Below are 18,106 nucleotides of genomic sequence, written 5' to 3' on the forward strand. Positions count from 1 at the left end.
CCATCCTGACCATAATGGACTTTCCACTAAGATTAAACTGGAATACAATTAGCTAGGGCCTCTCTATCCCTGACAACTAGGTGCAAGTTTCCCCTAATTCCAGAATTTGACAAATGGTCCTGATTTGTCCATGGCGTGCAAGTTTACATCCCTATTCTTGAACTATGGTACTCAAAAAAGACTATGATGTTGTGAGGAATTTGGTCTATTCCTGTGGCACTGATTGGAGCAAATTCAAGAGAGCGATGCCTTCCATCTTCCCCTGTGGATTAAAGATGTAATAGCAAACAGCACTAGGAAGGCACGGAGATGCCTCTATGCGCATGAAGGGAGCCCCAAATAATGCAGCTTTACATCTTTATCCTGCACTAAAAGCCACCCTGCTCGGGGCAAGACCTGCCAGGCTCGTCCACACTGGCCATTCCTGCCTCCATTCCGGAGCAACCCCCCATGCAGGGCCCCGTGCGAAGGGCAGAACATCCCCTGTGAGGGGCTCGCCCCCTCAGGCGGCGGAGGGTCTCTCTTCACTGGCGGCGCTGCGGTCTCTCCGCAGCCCCCCCGTGAGGAAGGCGCCTGCCAGGAGCCGCTCTGACCCCACTGCAGGGCGGAGTCACTCTTCGGGAGCCCGCGTCCCTCAGCGCCCCTCCCCCACGCACCCGGGGGGGGGGGGACTCTCCTCGCGAGTCCCGCGGCGCGGCAGAGGACCTTTTCCCCCGCGACCGTGATACTACGCGCCGTACGCAGAGCGTCGCCTCCATTGGGCCTACGTACCCCACGTGACGCTGGGCGCGTGCCCCGAGATCCACGGACCGACAGCCGGGTGTTTCCTAGGCGACGCCGACCAAGGGGAGCAGGCCAGAGCACGTGCGCGCGCCACAGCGAAGCAGGGTGTGCGCACGCTGGGCCCCCGATCTCTGGGGAGCGCGCGCACCTGACCCGACAGCGGCTGCAGCGGAGCGGGGCGCTCCAGGGTCCCTGCCGCACATCAGGTACGTGTCCCGCCCCGCACTCCCGCGGGCAGGGACCGCGCGTGCCCAGCCCCACCCGCAGCGACAGGCGCGTGACCCTTTCTCCGAGATACCCCATGTAGCCTGCAAACCGCCTCCGGCCTCCGCCAGCGCAGGGCAGCCCCGCCCCCCACAGCGGGCAGGCGCGTGGCTCAGTGTGCAGAGAGCAGGGACCCCCCCCCCCAACGGGGCTGTACGGCAGGGAGCAGAGAGCATCCCTCACCCCGGCGCTGTAGTAGGGAGCAGGGACCCCCGTACAGTGGGGTTGTGCAGGTCTCTGTGGCAGGGAGCAGGGCATTCCCCGTACAGAGGGGTTGTGCAGGTCTCTGTGGCAGGGAGCAGGGCATTCCCTGTACAAAGGGGTCATGCAGGTCTCTGTGGCAGGGAGCAGGGCATTCCCCATACAGAGGGGTCGTGCAGGTCTCTGTGGCAGGGAGCAGGGCATTCCCCATACAGAGGGGTCGTGCAGGTCTCTGTGGCAGGGAGCAGGGCATTCCCCGTACAGTGGGGTCGTGCAGGTCTCTGTGGCAGGGAGCAGGGCATTCCCCGTACAGAGGGGTTGTGCAGGTCTCTGTGGCAGGGAGCAGGGCATTCCCCGTACAGAGGGGTTGTGCAGGTCTCTGTGGCAGGGAGCAGGGCATTCCCCGTACAGAGGGGTTGTGCAGGTCTCTGTGGCAGGGAGCAGGGCATTCCCCGTACAAAGGGGTCATGCAGGTCTCTGTGGCAGGGAGCAGGGCATTCCCCGTACAGAGGGGTTGTGCAGGTCTCTGTGGCAGGGAGCAGGGCATTCCCCGTACAGAGGGGTCGTGCAGGTCTCTGTGGCAGGGAGCAGGGCATTCCCCGTACAGAGGGGTCGTGCAGGTCTCTGTGGCAGGGAGCAGGGCATTCCCCGTACAGAGGGGTCGTGCAGGTCTCTGTGGCAGGGAGCAGGGCATTCCCCATACAGAGGGGTCGTGCAGGTCTCTGTGGCAGGGAGCAGGGCATTCCCCGTACAGAGGGGTCGTGCAGGTCTCTGTGGTAGGGAGCAGGGCATTCCCCATACAGAGGGGTCGTGCAGGTCTCTGTGGCAGGGAGCAGGGCATTCCCCGTACAGAGGGGTCGTGCAGGTCTCTGTGGCAGGGAGCAGGGCATTCCCTGTACAGAGGGGTCGTGCAGGTCTCTGTGGCAGGGAGCAGGGCATTCCCCGTACAGTGGGGTTGTGCAGGTCTCTGTGGCAGGGAGCAGGGCATTCCCCGTACAGAGGGGTCGTGCAGGTCTCTGTGGTAGGGAGCAGGGCATTCTACGTACAGAGGGGTCGTGCAGGTCTCTGTGGTAGGGAGCAGGGCATTTCCCGTACAGAGGGGTTGTTCATGTCTCTGTGGTAGGGAGCAGTGCATTCCCCATACTGAGGGGTTGTTCATGTCTCTGTGGCAGAGAGCAGGGAACCTCCCATACAGTGGGGTCGTGCAGGTCTCTGTGGCAGGGAGCAGGGACCCCCGTACAGTGGGGTTGTGCAGGTCTCTGTGGCAGGGAGCAGGGCATTCCCTGTACAAAGGGGTCGTGCAGGTCTCTGTGGTAGGGAGCAGGGCATTCCCTGTACAGAGGGGTCGTGCAGGTCTCTGTGGCAGGGAGCAGGGCATTCCCCGTACAGAGGGGTCGTGCAGGTCTCTGTGGTAGGGAGCAGGGCATTCCCCATACAGAGGGGTCGTGCAGGTCTCTGTGGTAGGGAGCAGGGCATTCCCCATACAGAGGGGTCGTGCAGGTCTCTGTGGTAGGGAGCAGGGCATTCCCTGTACAGAGGGGTTGTTCATGTCTCTGTGGTAGGGAGCAGTGCATTCCCCATACTGAGGGGTTGTTCATGTCTCTGTGGCAGAGAGGTAGGGCATTCCCCGTACAGAGGGGTCGTGCAGGTCTCTGTGGCAGGGAGCAGGGCATCTCCCATACAGAGGGGTTGTTCATGTCTCTGTGGTAGGGAGCAGTGCATTCCCCATACAGAGGGGTTGTTCATGTCTCTGTGGCAGAGAGCAGGGAACCTCCCATACAGTGGGGTCGTGCAGGTCTCTGTGGTAGGGAGCAGGGCATTCCCCATACAGAGGGGTTGTTCATGTCTCTGTGGCATAGAGCAGGGAACCTTCCGTACAGAGGGGTTGTTCAGGTCTCTGTGGCAGAAAGCAGGGCATTCCTCGTACAGTGGGGTTGTGCAGGTCTCTGTGTTAGGGAGCAGGGCTGTTTAAACCTGTAATTTCACAGTATGGTAACTGTGGGAACCTCCCCAAAAGGAGAAGGGGATGTCACAAATCCGATGGAGGATGGTCATTGGATTGCCACCCTCACTTTTGTGCTGCCTTCAGAACTGTACTCTGAAGGCAGCAATTCCAAAGCTTCCTGCAGCTGCAGGAGATATCAAGAGGTATCTGATCTGGTCTGATACCCTCCCCCTGCTCCCAGCACCGGAGCAGTTTGAATGGAAGGGGCGGGTTCTATCCTTCCCCTGCACAGTCACAGGTAGGAAGCCCCTTTTTATGGGGCCCTCTCAGCAGCGCAGGAAAGCTGTGATCTAAAGATCTGAATAACTAGTCGTTAAGCAAATGCTTATTGGATAGTCGACAGGCTAGTTGACTAGTCACTCCCTGCCCCCTTGCTGCCTCTATCAGAAAGAGGCGGTGAGGGGGAGGGAGGAAGGGGTGCGTCAAAGCAGCACTTCATGGAGCCTGGGGCCGGACACTGGGTTTCACGTGGAGCTATCACTTTGAAATACTGCATGAAGCCCAGGGCCATCTCAGGTGTCCCCATGCTGCACATGGCATTTCAAAGTGGCAACACAATGATCAGCTGGGATTTGGACTCCATGTGGTTCTGCCGCTTTGAAACGCCGCATGGAGCCTGACTCTGGGATCCCCGCGATGTTTCAAAGTGGCAGCACCGCACGGAGCCCAGGGTCAGCGGGGGTGTCCCTAGCTGACCCTGGGCTCCACGTGGTGCTGCCGCTTTGAAACGCTGTGGGGAGCACAGCGCCAGTGGGGGACTGGCCCTGTGCTCCCATAGCGCTTTCGCCTTTGAACAGCTCTGGGGCTATTGCTACACTTCAAAGGAAGAGGTGCCCTTATCGACTAATGAAATAGCCAATGCAAATTGCATCGACTATTTGATTAGTCATTTAATTGAAATTTAACATACCTACTGTAATCCAATTTCACCAGTCTTTTCCAGCTGCAGAAACCTCAGGCTACTGCCCAGTCTTGGTCTGCATCCTTTAGTAGAGGGAGACACCTGGTGGGGGGGGGGGGGGGTGTGGCTGGGCTGGTCTCTCCTCCCACCGCCAGAGCAGTTTGCAGGGGAGGTCCTGTCCTTCCCCTTCCTAGTCACAGGTAGGAAGCCCCCTTTGATGGGGCACTCATAGGAACAAGGAGACATCAGATTTTTCAGAAAACGGCTTATTTCAAGGTTGGTGACATGTTTTTCAGGGCCATGAAATAGGTAGGGCCCTACACATATAACAGGGAAGTTGCCTGTCCTTGTGGCAGGGAGCAGGGCATTCCATGTCTGTGGGATCCTCATGGCAGGGCAGCTCCTATATCATGTTCTATGGTAATGGGCGGTTGGTGCTCTGCCACCTCTGCTGAGGCTCTGCCCCCCTGGGGAGGGGAGGAGGCAGGGCAGCACACCAAGCACTCTGCAGTGAGCCGAGCACTCCCCAGCCTTCCCTGAAAAGCAGGGCAGCATGCTGAGTGCTCCCCAGAGCACTGGGAAGGGGTGGAGAAGCAGGGCAGTGCACTGAGCACTCCTCTGCCTCCCGGACAGAGCACTGGAGAGGCGCAGAGAAGCAGAGCAGCGTGCTGAGCGCTCCCCAGCCTCCCCAGAGCGCTGGGGAGGGGTGGAGAAGTGGGGCAGCATGCTAAGCGCTCCCCAGCCTCCCCAGAGAAGCGGGGCAGCGCACCAAGTGCTTCCCAGCTTCCCCTTAGCACTGCAGAGAGGAAAAGAGGGAAGGGGAGCATGTGGGCAGTGTGGCTCCCAGAGCTTAGGCAGAGGAAAGGAGGTTTCCAGCCTCTCTGGACAGGAGTGTGGAGAGCAGCAACACTCGGCCCCCAGAATCCTCCAGTAGGTGCTCTGAGCCTTCTCCACCTTCCCCGCCATGGGGAGGCGGGGCAGCATGCAGTGCGCCTTCCACAACCACAAGGAGGGGAGTACATGGGGGTGCATGCACACACTTTAACCTCCCTAGAGCATTTCCCCAGTGTCTCTGGCCCAGAGCACAGGAAGGGCAGGCAGTGTGCATCCCCTACCTTCCTGGCCTTGAGCATGGGGAGGGTGGGCAGTGGGGGGCTCCAGCCTCTTTGCCCCGGAGCACAAAGAGGGTGGGCAGTGCATAGTTCCAGCTTCTCCTGCCCCAGAGCATGGGGAGGGCAGGTGGCTCCAAACTCCTGGTCAGGAGTGCTGGGAGCAGCAACACCAGAGGCGTAGTGAAGGGGACGAGAGGGTGCAGTTGCCCCTGGGTGCCACGCTGGGGGGGGGGGAGGCGCTGGGCTGGGGTGGGAGTGGAGCACACAGCCGCATGCATTGCAGTGAGCCGGGAGCGACTTGCGGGCTATGCAAATTGCAATCAAGCCGAGGCAGCAGGGCTGGGTGGCAGGTTTGGCCATTTTAAAGGTAGGTTAACCATCCCATACCTCTGGTGCCTGGCTCTGCGAGTGGGGGATTGGTTGGGGGGGGGGGGGGGGCTGGGAGTGCCTGGCTTTGGGAGAGGGGTGGATGCCTTGGGATGGGGGAGGGATAAGGGTGCCTGACTCTGTGGGACAGGTGGGTGCTTTGGGATTGGGGGGGAATGTGGGTGCCTGGCTCTGGGGGAGCAGTGGGGCATTGGGATAGAGCGGTGGGCTGGGTGCCTGGCTCTGGGGGATGGGTGGGTGCATTGGGGGTACTTAATTTTTTTAAAAAAAGGTAGTTTATAAAAAAGGAAAAACTTAAAAAACAACAAATAGTCTAGTAGCACTTAAAAGACTAACAGAACATGTAGATGGTATCATGAGCTTTCGTGGGCGGAAGTGGATTTTGTCCACAAAAGCTCGTGATACCATCTACATGTTTTATAGTAATAGAGAGGTACCCGTGTTAGTCTCATCGTGTTAGTTTTTCCTTTTTGTTTTAGCAAGATCAGACTAACACGAGACTAACACGGCTACCTCTCTATCACTATAAAACATGTAGATGGTATCGCGAGCTTTCGTGGACAAAATCCACTTCCGCCCACGAAAGCTCAAGATACCTTCTACATGTTCTGTTAGTCTATAAAGTACTGCTAGACTATTTGTTGTTTTTTAAGTTTTTCCTGTTACAGACTAACTCGGCTACCCCTCTGAAGCTTATAAAAAAAGGTTGAGAAACCTTTGGGCAGGCAGGAGTTTTGGTAAAAATATATCAGACGTGCACACCGTGCCTGCCCTTCCTCAGCTGGTGCTGGATAATCAGAGCCTCAATTCTAAAGGAGTTGGCATTACTGAGGAGATAGATCCCCCCCAAGTTTTGTTGTGGATTCCCCCCCCCCCCCCCAAAAAAAATGCTGGTGTTTTCTATAGGTCTCCCACATCTCCCAGTCATAGCAGAGACTTGGGATTAACATGGCTTTCTCAACTAAAAGTCTTATACATGTTCGGATGTTGTGATTGTGAACACCTGGCGAGGCAGTCTGCTCATAGCAAGGCTGGCCTTGACTCTTGATATCTGTGGCTTCAGTTGTATGATTTGTGTGCAGTTTGGAAGAGCAGCTGTGTCATGGCTCCTTCCCCACTCTAGCATGCTAAATGCAGAAGTGGGGGCCCGCAAAAGTACCCAAAAACCTTATCTTTCCAGGCTTTGGTAAAAACTTCCCCCCAAAATCTTAACAACCTAGATTTTGGCGATAAAAGCTCCGCTGCCATCACCCAAGCAATGATAAGAAAATCAAGGGAAAGATCACTTGAGAAATCTCACCCCTAAAGTAAAAACCAGGACACACAAATTAACCAATACCAGGTTAAGAAAAAGAAAAGAGAAGTTTAATTATCACCACAATATTCCTGTTGCAAGCATAATGACTAGATGGAAAAGTCACAAAGTAATACCCCCACCATGGGCCTAAAACTTAGCTACAAAAGAGAGCAAAGCCCATTTTTAATTGCACAGACATCAGATCCCATTTCCCAAACCATAAAACAATAAAACCTAATGGATTTATCTAAACTTTACCCTACTTACAGAAGAGTGAAGAGTCTGTTCTTGGAGGGAGACATTCTGTTTGACTCCCTCAGTAGCTGGAGAGAGGAAAAACTGCCCAGGACAAAAGAGGGAGAAACCAAACATTCCTTTGTCCTAGTTTGAAATTCCTACCTACATTCTTATTGGCTGAATCTACCTGACTTAGGTAAGGTTAACCCCTTAGTTCCCAGGCTTCTGGCTAACACTCATGATCATGACAGCTCAGAGAGACCTCTCTCCATTACTTAAGGATAGAATCTCACCGCAGCCTGAAGGAATAAGTCCTTCTGGCAGACAGAAAGCCATGCTTGTGGTGTAACCTCAGCCTTAGGCTACTTATTGCTTCAAGTGCCTTCAAGAAAGTGAGGGCGATTCTTGTGTTGTATGTTAGTTTTATTTAAAAGTTTTTCTGAGTGTTATTTTAACAGGTAAACTAATCTCTTACATTCATAACTATGATGTAGTTTATTGCTGTGCAATAGTATGAAAAACAAATAGGTTAACTAGGTAAGTAACTAGGCAGTTAGGAAGCATTACAGATTGCTTAAAATAAATTTGATACGCTCAAAATCTTTTTACATTTAATTAAAAGATTAAATGAATTGAATTAATTAAAGCAACAAGTTATTTGTTTGCTGTAACAGTGATTTTAAATGCTTGATTGAAGTATAATGATGAAATTCATATTTAGATTATATAACATTTATTTCTTTTGTGTTTTATAAAACTTACATATTTTAAGAATTTGACATTTTTTATGTAAGACATGAACCTAATGTGAACGGGATATGAACAAATTAAAGAGAAAAAATTATTTAGCAGAACTATAATTTATATTTGTCTGTAGTTAGTAAAATAAGTAATTCATTAAACGATAAGTATCCTAAGAGGTGGATTATTTACAGTGGCACAGTGAGGATAGCGGGGGAGGGGGGAGTTGCCCTATGGCACCATGCTGGGGGGGGGGGCGCCAATTTAGTCCCCCTCCGCTCCCTCTGTCATCCCTTGGTTCGCCTGCTCCTCCTCCATGCCAGCTGGAGCCACCTCTCCCCCCCGCCCTACCCTCCTTCATCTCCATCGGAGGGTTAGTGCGTGTCAGGGCCTAGCCTGAAACTGGAGAGTGCGGGGGAAGACGCAGTACAAGCTCCCCCTTCCTCCCTGGGTCGGGCTCAGTCATGTGCCAGGTTTGGGGCCATGGCAACAGTGGGGGTGGGGGGTGAGCACAAATTTTACCTTTGTCCCCGGGCGCATAACACCCTTGCTACGCCTCTGAGCAACACTCTGCCCCCAGAGAGCCTACAGTAGGCATTCTGGGGGTGGAGTGTGGGTGGGGACAGACCTGGTGCTTTGTCGGCAATAGGGACGTTAGATGTCAGTTAATTTAATAATCATGTAACTGCATCAAATCTTAGTGGTTACACTGGTGGGGGAGGGGAGAATAATTTTTAAGGGGAGGGCTACACCAAGAATGTGGTCCTTGGCGATTTTCCACACACTTCCGTTAATCGAGGAGGTGAGGGTGCAGAAGGGAGCTTGCAGTAAGGGATTGGGGTGCAGGATCTGGGAGAGGATATGGATGCAGGAGCGGGGACAGAGGGTTTGGATTGTGATCAATGTTCCCTCTTAGTTTTTGTATCTGTATGCAAAATAAATTTTGTTCTGTTCACCAAAGTATGTGCAGATGTGCACCACCCATAGAAACATGCTGCTAGCTGTGGGCGCTCTTCCAATGAGCTGGGCAGCATGTGAATCTCTCCTGGGCGGCCACCCAAGTGCTTAGCTTATAGGGAACACTGGTTGTGACCTGGGGCAGGTAATTGGGATGCAGGATCTGGGGGTAGGAGGGGTTTGGGCTGTGACCTTGGCCAAGGAGGGGCTGTGACCTGGTGCAGGAGATTGGGGTGCAGAAGGTTTGGATTATGCGGGGTAGGAGGACAAAGGATTCGGGTGCCAGAGGCAGGCTCTGGCTGAGAGACTTACCTGCTTGGTTCCCAGTTAGCAGCGTTAGAATCATAGAACTATAGAGCTGGAAGAGACCTCAGGAGGTCATCAAGTCCAGCCCCCTGCTCTAGGCAGGACCAATCCCAACTAAATCAACCCAGCCAGGGCTTTGTCAAGCCGAGACTTAAACACCTCTAGGGTTTCCTATACCCTCCCTCCTGGCCATATACTGCACCCTCTCTTCCTTCTGCTCCCTCCCTACTCCCAGCCTACTTCTACTTCCTAATATCCAACCTGGACCTCTCCCACCACAACTTGAGACCATTGCTCCTTGTTCTGCCATCTGTCACTACTGAGAACAACCTCTCTTCATCCTCTTTGGAACCTCCCTTCAGGAAGTTGAAGGCTGCTATCAAATCCCCCCTCACTCTTCGCTTCTGCAGACTAGATGGATGGCACGAGACAAATGGCTTGGTCATTGTCTTCGGTCCATCCTCTCCAGGGTCCCCACTGTTGGCCGCTGTTGACAGACAGGCTACTGAGCTAGATGGACCTTTGGTCTGACCCAGTACGGCCATTCTAAGCTCAGGGTCGGAGGTCTCAGTGGACCACCTTGATTTTCATGCAAACCTGCTCCTGGGTGGCCAGGCTGGCAGCTATCCTGCCCTAGACGGCCACTTTCCTGTGCCTAGTGCGGAGGTCGTGGATGAGGTCAGCCTGGTCCCGGGAAGAGGCGGAGGGCTGGGTGGCAGCGAGTGGCTGCCTCGAGCCGTGCCAGGTGCCGGGTCTGCTGGCTGGGTGCTGGCAGGCTTGCACCTGGCACGGGCACCGTAGCCAGCCCATGCCCCTTTAAGGGCTCCGGGGCTGAAGGGGGGCAGACGAGTTTCCCTGGTGGTGCCCAGAGTGGCCACCAGGGAAAGCTGGGGAGGGCTAGCCTTCCACTAGTTCGAATTAAGTGGCTACACAGCCCTTAATTCGAACTAGGCGTTAGTCCTTGTAAAATGAGGTTTACCTAGTTCGAATTAAGCGCTCTGCTAGTTTGAATTAAGTTCGAACTAGTGGAGCGCTAGTGTAGCGCCTATCAAAGTTAATTCGAACTAACGTCTGTTAGTTCGAATTAACTTTGTAGTGTAGACATACCCTCAGTTGGGAGCCAACTCAGTGAGGTTTGGGGAGGAGTTTTTTTGCATCTCACTTGTGTGGTCCCCAACTGATGTTTTCATGGGTCAGTGGCCCATGACCAAAAAAAAGGTTCCCTACTCCTGCCATAAATAAAGAAAACACTGAAACCTTTTGAATTGGATATAAATTGATATTTTATTTTATTTAAAATGAAGTTTGATAAACTAACATGAGAAAGTTAAAACACTTAATCTGTTTAATAATTTAAATTAAACCATTCTCCCTAGCTGCATCACAAGCAAAATGGTTTAGGTGTAATTATGTAATTAACTGTGAGTTTCCATTATGAACTGGTAGTCGGTGGAAAGTTTTACATTGAGCCAGGTGATCCATGGGCCAAGAAAGTTTGACAGCCACTGAAATAGAGGCACCCCCTCTCCTGGCTTTTCCTCCCAAGAGATCTCCCCGAGCTCCCTGTTGCTTCGCAAGAGCCCACAGAGAGATGGGGTCTGTTGCCATGATGGTGAAATCACTGTGTCACTCCAGTGTGGATGATGGACAGGCTCTTTGTGAGTCTTGCTCATCTCAGCAGTTGATGATTTAAACAGCATGTTAAGATGCCACATGGAAACATTTGGTGGTTCCACAAAGAGGCAGGATGTATTGTCTCTCTCCAGAGAGGATTGTCATGACATGTGTCTGGGTAAACAAGTCTTTTGTCAGGTCTGTGAAGAGGTGAGATGTTTTGACTTCCAGTTTCAAGGGATCTGTTCTTCTGTCTTTGGGCTGCACGTTGCCTAGACCTGACTGGAGTTAGCTGTGACAATGTGTTTCTGAGTTGTTCTGACACATAAAGTGAAACCTGTGCTTAAACCTCACATCCAGTGAGAGAAAGCACTGCTGTCAGAAGTCGTCAATTCAATGTCTCTCCAATTTTCTTCAAAGATCACCTCTACCAAGCAGTGGGGCTTTTATTGATTAGTCCCTTGTATTTTTGAAGGGTGACTAAATGTTAACTGGATGTTTTTGAGTAATGTCAACAGATTGCTTTGGGCCCAATCCTAGCTTATGGTTTAAATTGGATCAGGCCCTTTCTAAGCAGGTTGGGAAATGGTCTAATTTGGCAATTATTATTATTAGGTATTATTTACATACTATAGGCATTGCCATCATAGTATTGACACATTCATTTCTTAGTAGCTTTGCATATAAAATAGCCCCAAACCATTGGCCTCCATGGGAAATGTACCTTTCAAGCAGTGGTGGTGAGGATTAAGTGACATGGTCTTCTCCACCCTGTAATTATCATGGTTATTTCAGCATTATCATTGTGGCTTGTGGAAATGGAGGACACTTGATAGTTTTGCAATAATTAAAAAAAATGCAGTTGTAGTATCTCTCATTTGGGATGTAAATTCCCATTAATCAGTTAACTGGTTAATGTAAGGTCACACTGGGGCTGCCGCCAGCTCTAAGCCGCTGCTGGCTCCCAGCCCTTTCTGGAGCAGCCCCTTTCTGCATCAAGCTGGACTCATAGAATCATAGAGCTGGAAGATACCTCAATCCAGCCTCCTGCCAAGGCAGGACCAATCTCAACTAAATCAACCCAGCCAGGGCTTTGTCAAGCCGAGACTCCCCACGGAGAGAGGCTGATCTGGACACTGGTGCAGTCCCTGCCTGTGGGGCCCCCAAGTTCCCCACAGACAAAGGCTGCTCCTGACAAGAGCAACCTCTGTCTGCAGAAGGGCTAAAGCAGGCCTCTGCCCACAGCAGGTGGGGAGCTGCTCCAGCCACCTCTGATTATCAGTTACCTAGAACCAATAAGTATGATCTGTTAAGAGGACTAAGGACGTTATCCCTTTATACTGTGGAATAGTTCTGGAAGATTCCCAGTCAGATGGGGCTGCATCTATACTGCAAAGTAATAAGTCTCGGATCCTGAATCTCATCTTGAATCGAGGTTGGACCCCTAATGCTGCAATGTCATGGGACCCTAAGTCTGGACAGTATAGTATACCCACCCCTATTGGTAGAGGATGGTGGGAGAAGTTCTTAAAGGGGGTCACATGTCTCCCTTTACTTCCGGTCATGTGTCCATCTTGACCTTGGGAGTGCTGCCCCCAGAGGTGGGACTTTCTGTGGCAGGTGGGTCTGACGTAAGGGTCAGGGGCATGGCTAGTGATGTCAGGGAGCATGGCTAATGTGTCCCTATTTTGGTTCAGAAAATATGGTTGCTATTCGTCCATCAAGGTCGATGAGGACCACCCAGTGTTATCAGTTTAGTTGGGGGTGGGTTCGGAGATGGCTGATTAGTCCAATCCGAGCCCGAAATTGACGGTTACAGTGGGGACATGAAAGATCGGACTGCTGACCGGAGGAAGAGAAGATACCAGCCCTGGACTTGCGAAGAAGACGTTTCTCTGCAGCACAACGCAGTCTCTTTTGTTCGTGGGCTATTGCACCATCATGTATTTGTCTGTGCCAGGTGGAACTATCATCAGCAATACTCTCCCAATTTCCAGGATCTGTTACAGTTCTTAAGGGAGGCCTTAAGGGTGTCTTTGAATCTTTTCTTTTGACCTCCAAGAGATCGCTTGCCGTGTTGTAATTCACCATAGAGCATCTTCTTGGGCAATCGATCATCGGACATGTGCACAACATGGCCAGCCCATCTGAGTTGTGCCTTGCAAAGCATGGTGTGAATGCTTGTTGTATTAGCCTGTAGAAAAACATCAGTATCTGGAACTTTATACTGCCATCTTATCTTCAGCAGTTTCCGTAGACAGTTCAGGTGGAAGTGATTCAGCTTTTTCGCATGACAACTATATACAGTCCAGGTCTCACAAGCATAGAGGAAGGTGGGCAAGACAACCGCCGAGTAGACTTTTAGCTTGGTCTCAGTCTTAATGCCTCTTCGATTCCAAACATTAAGTTGAAGCCTTCCAAAAGCTGCACTGGCTCTGGCGATTCTAGTATTCACCTCCTTGTCGACGTTGGCTGCCTTCGATAGAGTGCTGCCAAGATATGTAAACCTGTTCACATTGTCGAGCTTCTGGCCATTGACAGTGATGGATGGCTCAGTGTAGTCACAGCCAGGAGTGGGCTGATGCAGAGCCTTGGTTTTTTTGGTGGAAATCATGAGGCCGAAGCTCATGCAAGCTGCGGAAAATAGATTCATGCAGTGTTGCATGCCTGCTTGCGTACCTGAGTTGAGGGCATAGTCATCCGCAAATAGAAAGTCACGAATGGTCTTGACCTGAACCTTGGTTCTGGTCTGAAGCCTCCTCAAGTTAAATAGCCTTCCATCAAAACGGTAGCGCAAGTTGATCCCAACATTATTTTCTCTAAAGGCATCAATCAGCACAGCAGAGAACATAAGGCTGAAGAGACTGGGGGCCAGGACACATCCCTGTTTAACACCATTTGTGACTGCAAATGGCTCTGAATAATTGCCACGATCTTGGACTCTGGCAAGCATACCGTCATGGAACTGTTTCACCATTTCAATGAAGGTATCTGGGCATCCAAATTTGGCCATAATCTTCCAGAGGCCCTCATGACTGACAGAGTCAAATGCTTTAGTTAGATCCACAAAGACAGTGTAGAGCTGGACATTCTGTTCTTGACACTTTTCTTGTAGTTGTCTGGTGGCAAATATCATGTCAGTAGTACCTCGTCCCTTCCTGAAGCCACACTGACTTTCCGGCAAGAGACCTTGGTCAAGGTGCTGTGTGAGTCTGCTTAAAAGTATTCTGGCGAGAATCTTTCCTGCAACACAGAGCAGAGTGATTCCTCTGTAGTTGTCAGAAGAGTGGTGATTTCCCTTGCGCTTGTATAGATGAATAATAGACGCATCTTTGAAGTCTTGTGGAACGCGTTTCTGTTTCCACATCTCACAGAACATTTCAGTAAGCCTCTTAATTAACTTGGGTCCACCAGATTTATAAATTTCAGCTGGAATAGAATCAGCTCCAGGAACTTTACTGTTGGAGAGCAATTCAGTGGCCTTTTGAGTTTCCAGTACTGTTGGAGGATCAGCCAGACTTTCGTTGATCTCCACCTGAGGTAGGTGGTTTATTGCCTCCTCGTTGATAGAAGAGGGCCTGTTAAGGACATCAGCAAAGTGCTCTGCCCAGCGATTAAGGATCTTCTCCTTATCAGTGAGCAAAGTACTACCATCTGTGCTCAAGAGAGGGGCTGAACCAGATGTGACTGAGTCTCATACACAGCCTGAAGAGCATTGTAGAAGTTCCTCATATCGTGTCTGTTGGCAAAGGCCTGGATCTCATCGGCTTTCTGGCTCAGCCATGTGTCCTGCATCTCACGTAGCTTCATCTGTACAGTCTGACGTATCTTGGTGAAGGCAACTTTTTTTGCTACAGGCTTAGGGTCACTGCTGTAGGCATGATGGAGACGATGTTTTTCATCCAGCAATGCCTTGATTTCTCCACAGTTTTGGTTGAACCAGTTGGTGCTTTCTTGTGGTGACGCCAATTAACTCGGAGGCAGTGGAGTACACCAGCTGTTTGAAAGCTGCCCAGCTGGGTTCTATATCAGCGTCAGTTCCAGTGGCTTCCAGCTTAAATGCCAGGGCGTCAGCAAGTGATTGTTGGACGCCGCTGTCTTTCAGTCTGGAGACGTTTAGGCGCTTTGGGACCATGATGCCTTGTGGATGTCTGGGGGGCCAAATCCTAAGGTTCATCTTTAAGATGAGCAGTCTGTGGTCCGTCTAGCAGTCGGCGCCACACATAGCCTTGGTCACACGGACATCCTGTTGGTCTTTCCTACGGACTATTATATAGTCGATTAGATGCCAGTGCTTTGAGCGGGGGTGCATCCAAATTGTTCTGTTACGTTTGGACAGGCGGAACACGGTATTAGTTATCAGGAGATCATTTGTTGCACATGTCCTCAAGAGAAGATGTCCATTGCTATTACAGCTACCAATGCCATATCTACCGATGACTCCCTTCCAGGAATCATGATCAGTACCAACTCTGGCGTTGAAGTCGCCTAAGACAATCAGCTTGTCTGACTTTGATATTGTAGCAATCAGCTCTTCCAGGTCTTGGTAGAATTTGTCCTTGATGTCTTCTGGGTTAGTCATTGTTGGTGCGTAAGCACTAATAAATGTGACTTGCTTTTTCCCAGACAGAGGTAACTTCAGCACCATCAGCCGATCATTGATTTCTCTTGGTAGGTTGGATAGCTTATTCACCAGATTTGTCTGCACAGCAAATCCAACTCCCGACTCGCGGCGTTCGTCTATTCTTCGCCCACTCCAGAAGAAGGTGTAACCTGCTCCAATTTCAGTCAGCTGTCCTTCCTCTGCCAGCTGGGTCTCACTCAAAGCTGCTATATCGATCTTGTAGCGAGCAAGCTCCTTGGCAATCAGGGCAGTTTTCCTTTCGGGTCTGTCGGCATCCGTATGATCCATGAGGGTACGTATGTTCCATGCTCCAAGAATGAGTGGAGTGTTACTAGTTTTCTTTGTATTTCGACCGCATAAGCGGGATTTCCACCAGCTGGTCAGGATTGGTGAAGCAGGCATTTTTTAGGGTATCTTTTCTAGCCCCTTCCTCAGACTACAGAGGTAAGCAGCGCTATCCTAAAAAGGACTGCTCAGTCACCCAGGTGGCTGCCGAAAACCACTGCTGCTTCAGATCAGTGGAAGACAACCCTATGACCTGAGCCGCCTGCGTGCAGGTTCGCCACTGCAGCTGCCAGTGTATCCACACCTGCCGTTTCACAGCTAGCCCATCGCCACAGGACTTAGAAAATATGGTTACCATATATATAACAGCAGAAGAAGTACCTGTCAATTGTAGGATCCATGTATATGAGGCTAATTAAGTGGGATAGATGTATCCCATAGATAGCTTTTCATATGAAAATGCAGATGTTAATGGCAGGAGAAATTGGCTTTGTAAAGCACCAACCATTTAACGTCTTTGTTTAGGCCCAGAGTAAGGGTGTCACATCTGTAGATCCATTCCAGTTCTACGGACTTGCTCTGTAATTTGTTAGTGAAATTCCTTTGTAGAAGAATGGCTTTTAAATCCATGATTGAGTGACTAGGTAGGTTAAAATGTTCCCGTACAGGTTTTATGTGTGTTACTGTAAACATGTGCGACCGTACCCTCCTGGGCAGTCCTCTCAAGCCACCATCTCTGTGCTCCCCCCACAACACCTGGCGTCCTCTCGCCTTGAGATTGGCTACGTCTTGGACCTGTTGGCCCATGCTCTGTGCCCTCCGGGCTACCCGTGGAGAGAGAGGGGTCTGGGCCCACACCGTCTCTCAGACCCCAGCCCAGGCCCCTAAGGACACGGACTCAGTTGCCGTCTGGTCCGGCTGGCGGGATGTCCCGCCGTAATGCACCAGCCCACGGGCTCCCTTTGCCCGCTCTGGGCTACTTCTTCTCTCCGCGGCCAAGCCCCTCCCGTCTGGGGCTCACCTCCTTGTCTTGGGTCCCATCTGCTGCGGGTCCCGCATGGGGAGTCGCAGCCTCCGGCTCTCCCCCCTCTCCCGGCGCACAGGCCGGGGTTTGAATCCCCTGGCCGGCTTCCGGCCCGCAGGGTCCCGCCCCCTCCGAGCAGCCGTGCTTCCGGGTTGGCTGCGTGGGCCATAACCCGCCAACACCCCGCCCCCATCGCCCTCCGGCTCTCGGGCAGGTGCAGGGCCGTGTCAGCATGGCGGCGAGCGAGCAGCTGCTGCACCACTGGTACTCCGGCTCCTGCGCCACTGGGCAAGTGGCGCGCGGTGGGGCTGGTGCGCGAAGCGCTTCTGCCCCGTCACCAACCCCCACAGCCGCCAGACAAGCGGCGGGCAGCGGGGCTAGAGTGTGCTTCTGCCCCATCACAGTTACCATTTCTGATGTCTTATTTGTGTTCATTTATCCTTTGTTGTAGAGACTGTCTGATTTGGTCAATATTCATGGCAGAGGTGCATTGTTGGTACTTGATGGCATATGTCACATAGAAGATGTGCAATTGTATGAGTTGTATGTTGTGGCTTTTGTGTTTAGATCTTGTGATGGTGTTGTTTGTATAAATATGTGGACAGAGTTGGCAATGGGATTTGTTGCAGGGGTAGGTTCCTAGGTGAGTGTATCTGAGGCGTGATGTGTGGCTGCTGGAAAGCATTTCCTTCAGGTCGGGAGAGGGGGTTGTCTGTAGGCGAGGATTGGCCCATCTCAAAGGCCTGTGAGAATAAGGGATCACTTTCCAGGATAGGTTGTACAATTGATAGTTGCTTAATCCTAGTCTAGAGAGAGGTCTTGGGAACCACCTTACATCATATTCACTCCTATATAGAAGTATTAAAAAATCCCAGGAGCATTAACATTCTCCCCCCCTTCCCAAAAAATCCATTTTTGTGTGATTTCTTTAGGATAATGCCTTTTAAATGCTATAAATGTATAAAATTATATTGTGACTCTTGCCAACCAAGTTTCTGACCTACATTAGCATAGTATCACATCACAGCAAGAAGACCAGCAATAGTTTTGAAGGCCAAATCCATAATGACTCTTTTAAAACAGTCAAGAAAAAGTTCAGTCTTCCTTCTAAAACAATGAGGAGTCCTTAAAGACTACAAATTTATTTGGGCATAAGTTTTTGACACAAGTGCCTTCTAGCCTACAAAGGCTTATGCCCAAATAAATATTAATCTCTTGGGCTACATCTACAGTTCAGGGTTTTTGCGGAAGAAGCCTTTTGCGCAAGAGTTTTTGTGCAAAAACTTCTTGTGCAAAAACTCGTCCGTATCTCTCAGCGCATCGTTTTTTGCGCAAGAGAGCGTCCACACTATTGGACACTCTTCTGCA

General features: G+C 51.3%; 1 protein-coding gene across 1 annotated transcript in view; it reads left to right on the plus strand.

Annotated features, from left to right (window-relative positions):
* Nucleotides 1–849: 849 nt before the first annotated feature.
* Nucleotides 850–18,106, plus strand: part of TMEM266 (transmembrane protein 266) — a 260,119-nt gene continuing 242,862 nt past the window's right edge. Inside the window, exon 1 of the mRNA XM_006126238.4 lies at nucleotides 850–989. The gene's annotated coding sequence lies outside the window, so the exon portion shown is untranslated. The remainder of the gene's footprint in view (nucleotides 990–18,106) is intronic.

The sequence above is a fragment of the Pelodiscus sinensis genome, chromosome 14 (genome assembly GCF_049634645.1).
Source record: "Pelodiscus sinensis isolate JC-2024 chromosome 14, ASM4963464v1, whole genome shotgun sequence".
NCBI classification, from domain to species: Eukaryota; Metazoa; Chordata; order Testudines; family Trionychidae; genus Pelodiscus; species Pelodiscus sinensis.